Below are 11,950 nucleotides of genomic sequence, written 5' to 3' on the forward strand. Positions count from 1 at the left end.
ATACAAAACTAATACATCACAATTGTACAGGATACCTTTATTTATAAATCCTGATTAACAAACTAGCTCTGTAAACTGTTAACATATCATTTTCTTGTTATTACATGATATATGTTCTGCATCCAATGAGTTTTCAAAATAAAATTTTTTCTCAAAATAAATTTTTTTCACTACCTACTTACCCTAATTTTTTTAGTCAGGGGACAGAAAACAAGAGTTTATTTTCTTTTGGCCTAATCATTTGTTGTACGACTTATTGTGTATGAGACCCGCCACCATTTACTAGAACTTTGCATTTGCTGTCCACTTTAAAAACCTGCTATCTACAGTGTAAGTTGTTAAATTAAATATCTTTTACTTAATATCAAATGACTTGCTCATTATCCTAATATTTTACTCTTAAATTCCATGTGTTTCGAGTATGTACATCCATTTTATATCATGTTTTGTTGTCTCTAAATTTAATCTAATACATATCATAATATGTTATTGTATGACTGTTATCTACTTGCTCTAAAATCATAAATACATCTGTTTGTATATTTTTTCTACAGATGCCATACCTGCTTGTAATTTTTCATATTTTTTTTTATCCATAATATTTTTCTGCTACATTAAATAAAATATCGTGGAGGAACACTAAGAAAGGGGCTGTGCATCTCAACATATTCAAGGCCAAGCAGGTAAATACATTGGTAAATTGCTCCAAAAAAATGGCAAAAAGTCACCAGTCCCCAATTTACATGTACTTCCACAAAATCTGTAGCTTGCTGCTGTGAAACTATAGATACGTATGTCTTAATATATTAAATGCTGTAAATGCTATTCTTTTCATTTTCGTAATCTTTGTAAATCTTCAAATTCAATGTGTTCGGACTACGGCACCATTATGTTTGTTTCATATCATACACATGTATTTTGTCGTCTATAAATTTATACATATAATTATATGGGGTTTTTTTATGTGATTCACTAACCTAGATGACACAAAGAATTTTTTTTCATTGTGTAAAATGTTATCTTCTTGCTTTGGTCATAATATACCCTATTTGTATATTTTTCTCCTTTTTTGTATATTCTTTCTACGGAAGCCATACCTGTTATTAATTTTTCATATTTTGTTTGTGACAGCTTTTTACCATATCCATAGTATCTTGCTGCTAAATGAAAGAATTATTGTGGAGGAGCAGAGAAATGGGCACTTCAACATGTTCAAGGTCAAGCAGGTAAACATAGTAATAAAATGCTCCAAAAACAAAAAAGATTGCTAAAAAATCATTAGTCCCCAATTTACATGTATAACAACATTAGCTTTATAATCTGTAGCTCGCTGGCCTGAAATTATACATAATTATCTGTCTTTATTACCCAGACTTAAAAAATGGCATATCTTTTGTGGTCTTCTGTAATTTTTTTACTTAATCAAAATTGAGCTGTGTTTCCTCTAGGTCATTTGATAATTTTACAATCAACTCAGATTTTGTGTACTATTTAATATATGCAATTGCATAAATCCGGAAGCACACATATAATATGTATATATAGGCAAATCGGTATTTATTTTTTATGTTTGTTTTAGAAATTAGGAGCTAGATGTGCTTCTCCAGAACTGAAAACTTCTTGGCATGAAGAGAAGAAAAAGCAAGAAGAAGCAGTTTTAAATATTGATTACGTCTTCATAGTACACAAAAATTATTCTAAAGATAATACTATCTATGAAATTAGAAAGCTGAAGTTGTGTTCTGATGAATGTGAGAATGTCTTCAAAGAACAGGACACCAAAAGTGCAACTCTCAAATCAAAGCACCCTAAAAGGCAGAGCATAAGGAGAACTAGGACAAATAAAGAATCTAAAAGCGTCAACCCTATGGATGTAGTAATTGAACAGAGATGGGCTATTAGAGATGAAATATCTGAGTTGCTACTTTTTTGCACAAATGTGATGCTTGTTTTACTAGCTTATCTTTAATTGACACATTCAATGTTAGATAAGAAAAAAAAATAGACCTAGTGTTTTATTTTTGACAGTGATTTTTTTTTGATGCTTGATTACAGATTGAAACTGTTAGGTTTTATATTGTTTAACATTTATTGGTTTGTTGTATAGTATGCAATCACATACATTTTAATCTTGATTTATATATTACATATATGTACAAGTCTGATTTAAATAATAAGTACATGGACATTATTGTGGGAAAAAAAAGACAATCAAGGGTAGTCTAAAGAGCTTTGCTGGCAGTAAGTTGCAGATTTTGATACCCAAGTAGAGAAAGGGGTGTCTTGACCATCCTTTTGCTGTTGCTTGTGGGCGAGTGAGGCTTCTCTGTCCGTGGCTTAGTGAGTCATAGATGTAAAAGTAGACTAAGCAAATAAAGTAAAGACATTTCTGAGTAAAAAAGGGGTGAACTGTGATTTTAATAATAATTACAATTGATATTGAAAGAGTAATGAGAATTTCAAGAGTAAAATATTGATTTGTTTCCTTCCAGTTGAAGTAAGAGAGTTTATGACGAGAATCTTTTCCATTAAAATAGAATTGTAATTAAGGCTTAAAAAACTTGTTAAATATACTTGTACATATGTTTATACAGGACTTTTATATGTGCATGTTTCAGAGCTCATTCTTATATTTTAAGGCAAAGTTAAAAATATCACTATTGAAATGTCTTGTATTCCAATGTAAAGTTGATTTAATGAGGATATGTTAAATTACAAACATCAAGCAAAATCCTAGCAGTTGGAACAGAAATGAGCTACATGTATTTTGGAAACAATTTTAAGCTGCTATTGTTTTGTGTAATTGTGATACTTTTTCCTTAATTTGAATTGACATAACCAAATGATATAAAAAGATTTTTTGGGGTGTTGTATTTTTCATAGTCAACATTAAGTATTTTACAAGTTGAACTTGAATGATTAGTGCATGGACATCTATTGTGGAAATACTTGGGAAACAATATAAGGGTGGTCTGAAAGAGCTTTGCTGGCAGTAAGTTGCAGATCTTGATACCCAAGTAAGAGAAAGGTGGTGTCTCTGACCGATCCTTTTGCTGTTGCTTGTGGGCGAGTGAGGCTTCCCTGTCAGTGGCTTAGTGTGTCTTATTAAATGTACATGTAAAACGAGTGGGCAACTTTTATTGGCAACTTTTATTCTTTTTATGCAAAGTATGATATAATTTATTGTGGGAAATTGAAAAGCCATTTACAACCCATGCAGCAGTTTTAATAGGGGCAGTTTCAGTCACAGATTTTGCACTTTCGGACTCTAGAATGACTACATTTTTGACCTGTTGTGTTCTGATTTATTGCAGATTTGAATTTTACATACAGTTCTATTCTTATATTAAATTATTTATAATTACTTCAGTATATTACTTATTACTAGTATGTTGAAAATTACTCCATTATAATTGAGCTACAATCATAATTGTAAATTTTTAAATTCTGACTTTTAGGCATAAATTTGAAATATCTTGTACTTTGTTAGAACTCATTGTTTGTAGACTATTGAGATAACATCTAATAAAACTGAATGAGAAATGCATTTGTGTATGATTGTAAAATACTTGCCAAAAAAACCCACAATTGTAACCCATACAAATTATTGATGGATTAAATATAAAATAAAAATATTATGCAATAATATAATTATATTAAATTTCATCAAATACAACCTTAAATCTTAATGATATGGGAAGGCTTAATTCGTACATTTTCATCACTTTTACACGAGATTTATTATTAGTTTATGAAAGATTAAAATTTGAACGTATTAGCAAGTTTACAATTTTCCGTATATAACGTAATTTTTGGAAGTATTATAAAGTAAAGTGTGAGTTTAACAAAAATAATGAGGTAAAGATCTACGTTAAATTTTATTAAACGAACAAATTTAATATGACCATAAAACTTTATTTTATGGCCATGTTTAATAATAATTATACGTTTTGTATATTAGACGTATAATACTTGTTTACGGCAGACTTAAATCCGAACGTATTAGTAAGTTTACAATTTTCCAAACGTTATAAAATTTGTTCTTTTAATTTTTCATTAAACTCTTATTAAATGCTAATTATTTTCTAACATTTACGATTCCACAATATGTTATATCGCAGCATTTAAATCGCATTTAAGGTAAAATTAAACCCAACTTTTCATGCAGTGTTATTTCTACAGATATTGGCCCAACGTTGCAAGACAGCATTGTCCAAATGAATGCGACATTGGGCAAATCTTGGCCCAACGTCAACAAGAACATTGGGCCGATGTTGGCAAATGACGTTGTTCCAGTGACATTTTGCTCATTGGCCCAATGTTGGTCCGATACATTGGACAAACACTGAGCCAATGTGTATAAACATTCAATTGTTACAAATATGTATATTACCAAATCCGATAGTCCCTACAATCAGAAATTAATCTACCACCGATCCTACTTGAAAATACAAGTTAGCTAAAATAAATTTACAAGGCTTTTTAAAATTCTTATAATTTATCAAAACAAAATAAATTATCAGTGATTAATAATTTATTGTTTCTATACAAGAAAAATAATTGAAAGTATAAAATAACAAATGTGTTTTGATACAGTTAAAACAATAAATAATTGACCCTTATTTAAATTGAAATTTGTGTCTCGTAGAATAAATTTCCGAAGTCTACCACTCATTTTACTTCCATACACTTAACGTTGAGCACATGATCAAACATGTTGAAAACGTTGAACATGTTGAAGTTGAAACAAAATTCATTCAGTAGTAAAACAAAAATTGGGTTCTTTCATTTAAAATTTGTTCAATGTACCGACAAATTTTCGATACATGTTTTTTACTTTGAATAATGATTAATATGGGTCAACATTGAATCAAAATCGGTGTGATGATGATGATCAAACGTAGAAATTTTATGCATAAATGCCTTCATCACGCAAGCTAATCGCTTAATCACACCATGAAACAAAAAACAAAAATATACTTGTAAATTTAACCGTATGTTTACTCTTTACTGAGAAAAGTAACAAATGTTTTAAGTACCAAATACTTCAATTTTCGAGTGCTACTGGAGATTCTAAAAAGACTTTGAGAACACAATCAAAGAATGGCTAAGGTTGCCACAGACAGGGATGGGGGAAGAAGAAACGGACAGAGAAGAAAAGAAGAAGGAGAATGAGACTTGGGAGAGAGAGGAGGAGACTTAGGAGAAGGGATCAGATGGAAAGTGGCAGTCCCTAACTTTTTTCTGTTATATACTGTGACATACCTGTAGTTCTACCCTTTTCTGTGTTTGTTTGTCGGTAACAAACACGTTGCAGATGCCAGAAACATTTTTTTGTGTAAGTAAACAAAATGGTGGGATTCATTTTAGTATTATTGTAAGAACAGGAGGGCTTTGTTTATTTTTTAGACGTGCTTATTGATACTTACTGCAATTTACTGAACTTTGTCATAAATTTACATCCGAGAGGGAGTATACAGTCATGTATCGCTTCAAGTGAGCACCAACTTTTTGTTCTTTATTAATGTTTTCTTCATGCACTGAGCAATAAAATACTAGTATGTTATAATTTAATTTTATATTCTGATTTCTTTTTCCTTTTTCCTCAGTTTTTTAAAATTAATGTAGAGCTACTTACAATGCAATACTTGTTGATGGTACTTCTATGAGATGTTGTGAATATGTATTAAACTATTAATTTAGTAAATATGGTATTTAAGGGCTTTTACCATTAAAATGTACTACAAAACTAGTATAACCTTATTATATATAGTATGTTATTCAATTTTGTGGACAAATGGCAAACAAGTGAAGAGCAAATGAGTTGTCCTGATGGAGAGCCAATAAGATACAAACCAACGTTGGCACAAAAAGAGTGATTTCCTAATAATTAAAGAATAAGTGGCCCAACAATGGCTCAATAATATCCGTTTATTGGCCCAACTATAAGCCAACAAGTTGGTTTGATTAAGGGCCGATGAGCAAATTACCGTTGGCCCAACATTAATTGCTTACAATGGCCCAACTCTACAAAAATGACGTTTGCCCAATATTGAAAGATACATTGGCCCAACAATGGCCCAATATTAACTGTTGCATTGGCCCAACAATAAGCCAATAAGTTTGATTAAGGGCCGATGAGCAAATTACCGTTGGCCCAACAGTAATTGTTTACAATGGCCCAACTGTACAAAATGACGTTTGCCCAATATTGAAAGAATACATTGGCCCAACAATGGCCCAATATTCACTGTTGCATTGGCCCAACAATAAGACAACAAGTTGGTTTGATTAAGGGCCTATGAGCAAATTACCTATGGCCCAATGTTGAATGCATACGGTGGCCCAACATTAAGGAGCATTGTTGACCCAACGAAGGTCATATAACATCCTGCTATCTGGGATATAATTTAAAAAAAGTTTCAAGCATTGAATTCCTGACAGAGACAGATGAAAATCCTCAATTTGATTCATTTATATCAAACTAAATGTACTATTTTTTAACATTATCGTAAAATAATCCTAAAATTTATAAACAGACGATATATAAACATACTGTCAGTAATATATTTTCTTCCGAATTTCTGTATCTCTCTGAATCAGTTCAAGAGACCTGGACACAGTTTCAATTGATTTATTTAAAGTCAATTTTAATGTTTACAATTCCTACATAAAACTTCATCTATTGATTGGCAAAAAATCTGAACATTATTTGTTAATTAACAAACAAGATAAAGAACTGAAAGTTCTTCATAATCTAAACAAGGCTTGTGCCTTGTTTTTGTTTACATATGGAAAATATCATATATTCATAACAAACTGAAGTTCAACAAATCAATAGTAACTGTTGATTTGTATTTAAAATTAACTTTTAATTGAAATAATCTTCTAAAAACCAACATATATAAGTATATTAACCCGTGTAAACAAAAACATGAAACTAGCCTAATATACGTAACAAAGGTTTGGAACTCCAAATCCGTCTTGTATCTGGACAACTCGCGTTTAAATATTTGATATCATTAGAAAGACCCTAGTTAGTTACATGTATTTGAAAAATGGAGAAATAAATTTTGAAATTTTAGCTGAGGTCCAGGTCAATTTAAGGCATACTATCAGGTTCTTTAAAGAAAGAGAGATTCAAGAAGAATGCATAAGGTGTTATTCACAGAAGGACTAATTGTTGTGAAGCGCATCAAACCAGAAATGAAATATTTTAATGTTATTGTTTTGTAAATTCCAGAGTGAAAAGTTTTCCTTGAATGTCATGATAGAGCGACACAATAAACAATGCACTGTAACGTATTTCTCATTACAGAACTCAAAATAAGATATAAACAACAAATAAAATGCAAAGATTGCATAAATATGGGAATAAGAGTGAGCATCCCCTGCTGACCGGTCACACCCGCCGTGTGCTCCTTGTCATGATCAGGAAATTACGGAAAAAATCCGTTGTCAATTCAGTGGATAAAGAATGGACTAACAATTAGTATGAAAAACGTCAGTCAGCAACTTACGCATCGCAGGTAAAACTTTGCGACCAATAAATCAGCATTTACGGTCGCAACTACCAAAGAAGAGAATACTCGGTAGTTATTTCCCAATACACGCATTTTGAACTCATGTAACACATGAAATGTAGACAGATATGTTAATTAGCTCCACTCACATCAAAGAGCTTAGAAATATCAGAATGGATTGAGGATTGAGGAATAGACACAGTGTACTGGTCCCTGCTGAGAAAGCAGGCAACAAAATTGTCTTTGTTTGTAAGGCTCATTGTAAAAATTGCATTTATATAATTAGAGGAACTTCATTCTACAAGTGGTAATCCAACTTATACTCATACTTCCCTTTTGAAGGAAGAAATGCTTCAAAACCATAGATCAGTTTTGAATATTTCTATATAATATATTTATTCAAACCATCAAAATAATTCGAATCATCATACATGTATTGACTGCTTCTAATTGCCAACTGAGATACATGTACACTGAACCAAACTTCTAAGTGTTCACCTAACATTTTTGAAGTTTTAAAGGACAAATGCGAACAAAAAATATAGTCTTCATTTTGGACAATTTGAAATCACAAGACTTTACAAAAATCAACAGCATAAAAACTTACGACTTTTCAACTTTATACACAACAATTCCGCACGACAAATTAAAATCCTGGACCCGGTTGTATCAACGGTTCATTAAATTTAATGAATTATTAAGCCTAATGATTCATTAAATTCTTAATGATACATTACTTAATGAAGGCATTAAATTGTGTTGTACAAAACCCTTATTAGAGTCTTATTACTTAATGAATCATTAAATATTTAAGAATTCATTAAAGACTTATTAACATTAGGGGAATATCCCACAATGCAATGCATTAATACTTCCGGGGGCGTATCCGTGAACGTTTCCTTTTGCTTACAAAATAAATTAGCTCTAATTGATAAAATAGTGTTTTAAAAAATTAACCGAATAGAAATCTTTTAAATTCTGACGTGAAAATTTATGAAAAATTACGTCATTTAACGTCTGCAAAATTAATCTTTAACCAAACTTACGGCGGAGAGCAATTTGTATACCATTATTACAAGTAGCGGAGGGGGGGGGGGTTGCAAGGGAAATACTGCCAAAAGTCTGCGTATTCCGTTTTCAATCTTTATTCTGTCTACTTGTCTATTACTTGGTATTACAGGCACGGGAAGGGGGGGGGCTCCCGCTCCTTCAATTTTTTCTCTGTAAAATCTGGGGTCCACACATCTTTTTTCTTATTTATGCATTCTTAATTGCACTATACCTGATTGATACTGTAACTCTTTTACAAGTATCAATAAGCTGTTCATATTCGTGCTTATTACATTTCACTTCGATATTAAATTGAATCACACAAACAATGAAACTCATTAAAGGAATGCACATGTATAATTGATATGAATGATTGGAGGGGGTTCTTTCAAAATTCAACTTATTTCTAACCATACGAAAAGTAGAAAGTATCAATATCATTAATAGCATATAGGCTAGTCACGAAGGATTTTCAATTACAACAGAAAAGGATAAAATACGGAAGGGTATCACGGCGCAAAATTGAATCACGCCGGTTTACCTTTTCTGCAAAAAAGATTTCATATACATGTATGTATTGTACATTTAATTATGTTCTGCATTTTTTCCCATTAATTTATTAGCGTCTTTCCGATAATTTTCTAGATACAGACACATGTTAATTTTTAGAAATCTTAAAATACGTTTATTTATAAAATAATAGCTTGATGAGATATCATTCTACTACAATGTAACTAAATTTTTCCATTATGATTTCTAAGAAAAAAATACTATAAATACATGTTTATAAAATGTTGGGTTGGCAGGTATATATGATTAAAAAAAATCCCATAAAGGCATACACTCGTATTTTAAAAATATTATATGTAAAGAAGGTTATACAAGCTTTTTAAAATTTATTCTGCTCAAAATATATCTTTCTCAATGCAATGAATAATTTATAACATCTTGACTTTAGCATCGAATTAAAAAAACGTAAAAATGTCTCTGAAGCGATTTTTTTATTCATTGTAACATATACTTGTGATAGAAGTATCAGGCTTGTGGCAGTATTTAAAAAAAAATTAAAGGTTTTTTTTTTAGAATTAATTTTCATGTAAGAAGATGTCAACACGCAAAAAAAAAGACAATCTGTGCCAATATTTCCTGATGATAGGCTGAAAGGTTTGTGTGTGAAAAGGGGGGGGGGGGTGGCTTGCTATTACAGTATATAAATTAATATCTCAGATACATTTTTCATATGCATGATTTTATTGATACCCGTATACCTTAGAATAGGAGCTGTTTTTATTCTTTTACTGTTTTACCTTTGCTACAAAAACTCAACCACCTCATAGATGATGACGAAAGAAATGACGTCACTTAGTTTACAAATATACACGAAGGTATTTTGGATTTACTGGGATTACAGTTGGGATTTCTATTGTGATTTGATTTAAAGAAATATCTTTATACTTTTAAATTTTTAACAAGGTAGGTGATGTAATTGTGATTCCAAATGTCTTATTGTCCATATTGAAGGTTCGACAGACCATCCATTATTTTCTTTTTAAAACGGTATCATTTCCGAATTTTCTCGTCCATAATGTGCAGTGTAAAAGGCTCACAAAAGGCACTGATTCGTTTCCTTCTGCCAGGCGGGCAAAACATATAGTAGGCCGCCATACTTAATGACCATTTAATGAAGCCCCATGACCTTCATTAAAGTTGAGAAATTTAATGAAGTTTTAATGCACCGATGCGTTCATTAAAACATTCATAGAACGGAATTTAATGACACATTAAAAACGACCAGTCTAATGAATCTTTAATCATTCATTAAATATTGATACAACCGGATCCAGGCTTTTTGATATCATTGACAGCTGCTTCTTCAACAAAAATGGAACTCGTAAGTTTACTTACCTCGTCATTGGTCATTTGAAAAATTATTTTGTTAAAACAGATTCTGATTGTAAACATAAGTACTCTGAAGTTGACATCAAGAAGATGCTTGAGTTTTTGATTGACAATATCTATGTGGTTTTTGGAAACCAGGTATTCCAACAATCTATTGGAATACCCATGGGTACAAATTGCGCTCCGTTATTAGCAGACTTATTTTTATATTCATATGAAGCAGAATTTATGCAAAATCTTTTGCGTGAAAAGAAAAAAACACTTGCTGTCGCCTTCAACTCGACATTTAGATATATCGACGACGTATTGTCAATTAATAATGATAATTTCCATTCCTACGTCGACACGATATATCCTGGTGAGCTTGAGATAAAAGATACCACAGAGTCCAACACATCTGCTTCATACTTGGATATTTTACTTGAAAAAGACACAAATGGTAATCTAACAACCAAGCTATATGATAAGCGTGATGACTTTAACTTTTCTATCGTCAACTTCCCTTACTTATGCAGCAATATACCTTCATCACCTGCATACGGAGTATTTATATCTCAGTTGATTCGATACGCAAGAGCATGCTCTACGTATGAACAATTTCTTAAACGAGGTAAATTATTGACAAGCAAGTTGATGAAACAAGAATATCAACAGTCTCGTTTAAAGTCATCATTTCGTAAATTCTATGGTCGATACAATGACCTTGTCAGCAAATACAATTTATCATTGAATGAAATGCTGACTGACGTTTTTCATACCAATTGTTAGTCCATTATTTATACACTGAATTGACTACGGATTTTTTCCGTTATTTCCTGATTATGACAATGAGCACACGGCGGGTGTGACCGGTCAGCAGGGGATGCTCACTCCTCCATGGCACCTGATCCCACCTCTGATGTTTCGGAGGTCCGTGTTTGCTCTGCTCTTATTTTGTATATTTGTTTAATGGACGTTGAGATTGAATACTGTTCGTTATTTCCATATCCTTATTGGTTAATGATACATATTTAAGTTCGATGTTGCGTAAATTTCATGTTAGTATCTCGTCAGAATTTTAAGCAAAGTGTCAAGGAAATAGTTTATCCTCAAAATGAAAATTCACACAGAAAAATCTCGATTGTGTAAGACCCACTACTCGCTCTTATTACTAAAAGAAAATCTTTAATTTTGGATACCATGTACCCCTGAATAGGAGATTGACCCATCTGCTGCCACACCTACATGTACTTCATTGATCTTTCCAAACCATTGAAATTGTGAGAAAAAGGGGGGGGGGGTTGGACATTTCTTTTAAAATCCCAAATGTGTTCAATGGGATTCAGATCCGGGAATTTGACAGTGTATCGTCACACAAATGCCTTTTGGTCAATATCCTTGGGTTTTTAGCACGTTAGTGCGCCGCTTTTAAGATAATTCAGGCTGATTGATCTGATATAAGACTGCCTTAGGCACCAATTTCTTATCATATCCGTACG

The 11,950-nt window shown here is 31.8% G+C and overlaps 1 long non-coding RNA gene across 1 annotated transcript; it reads left to right on the forward strand.

Annotated features, from left to right (window-relative positions):
- Nucleotides 1–603: 603 nt before the first annotated feature.
- Nucleotides 604–1,764, forward strand: LOC134283644 (uncharacterized). Its single transcript, XR_009995511.1, has 3 exons — nucleotides 604–683; nucleotides 1,132–1,226; nucleotides 1,580–1,764. It is a non-coding gene; the product is annotated as an uncharacterized LOC134283644 (long non-coding RNA).
- The last annotated feature ends 10,186 nt before the right edge of the window (nucleotides 1,765–11,950 follow it).

The sequence above is a fragment of the Saccostrea cucullata genome, unplaced genomic scaffold (genome assembly GCF_032062105.1).
Source record: "Saccostrea cucullata isolate Sc308-1 unplaced genomic scaffold, CSIRO_AGI_Scuc_v1 ctg4806, whole genome shotgun sequence".
In the NCBI taxonomy this organism is placed as follows: domain Eukaryota; kingdom Metazoa; phylum Mollusca; class Bivalvia; order Ostreida; family Ostreidae; genus Saccostrea; species Saccostrea cuccullata.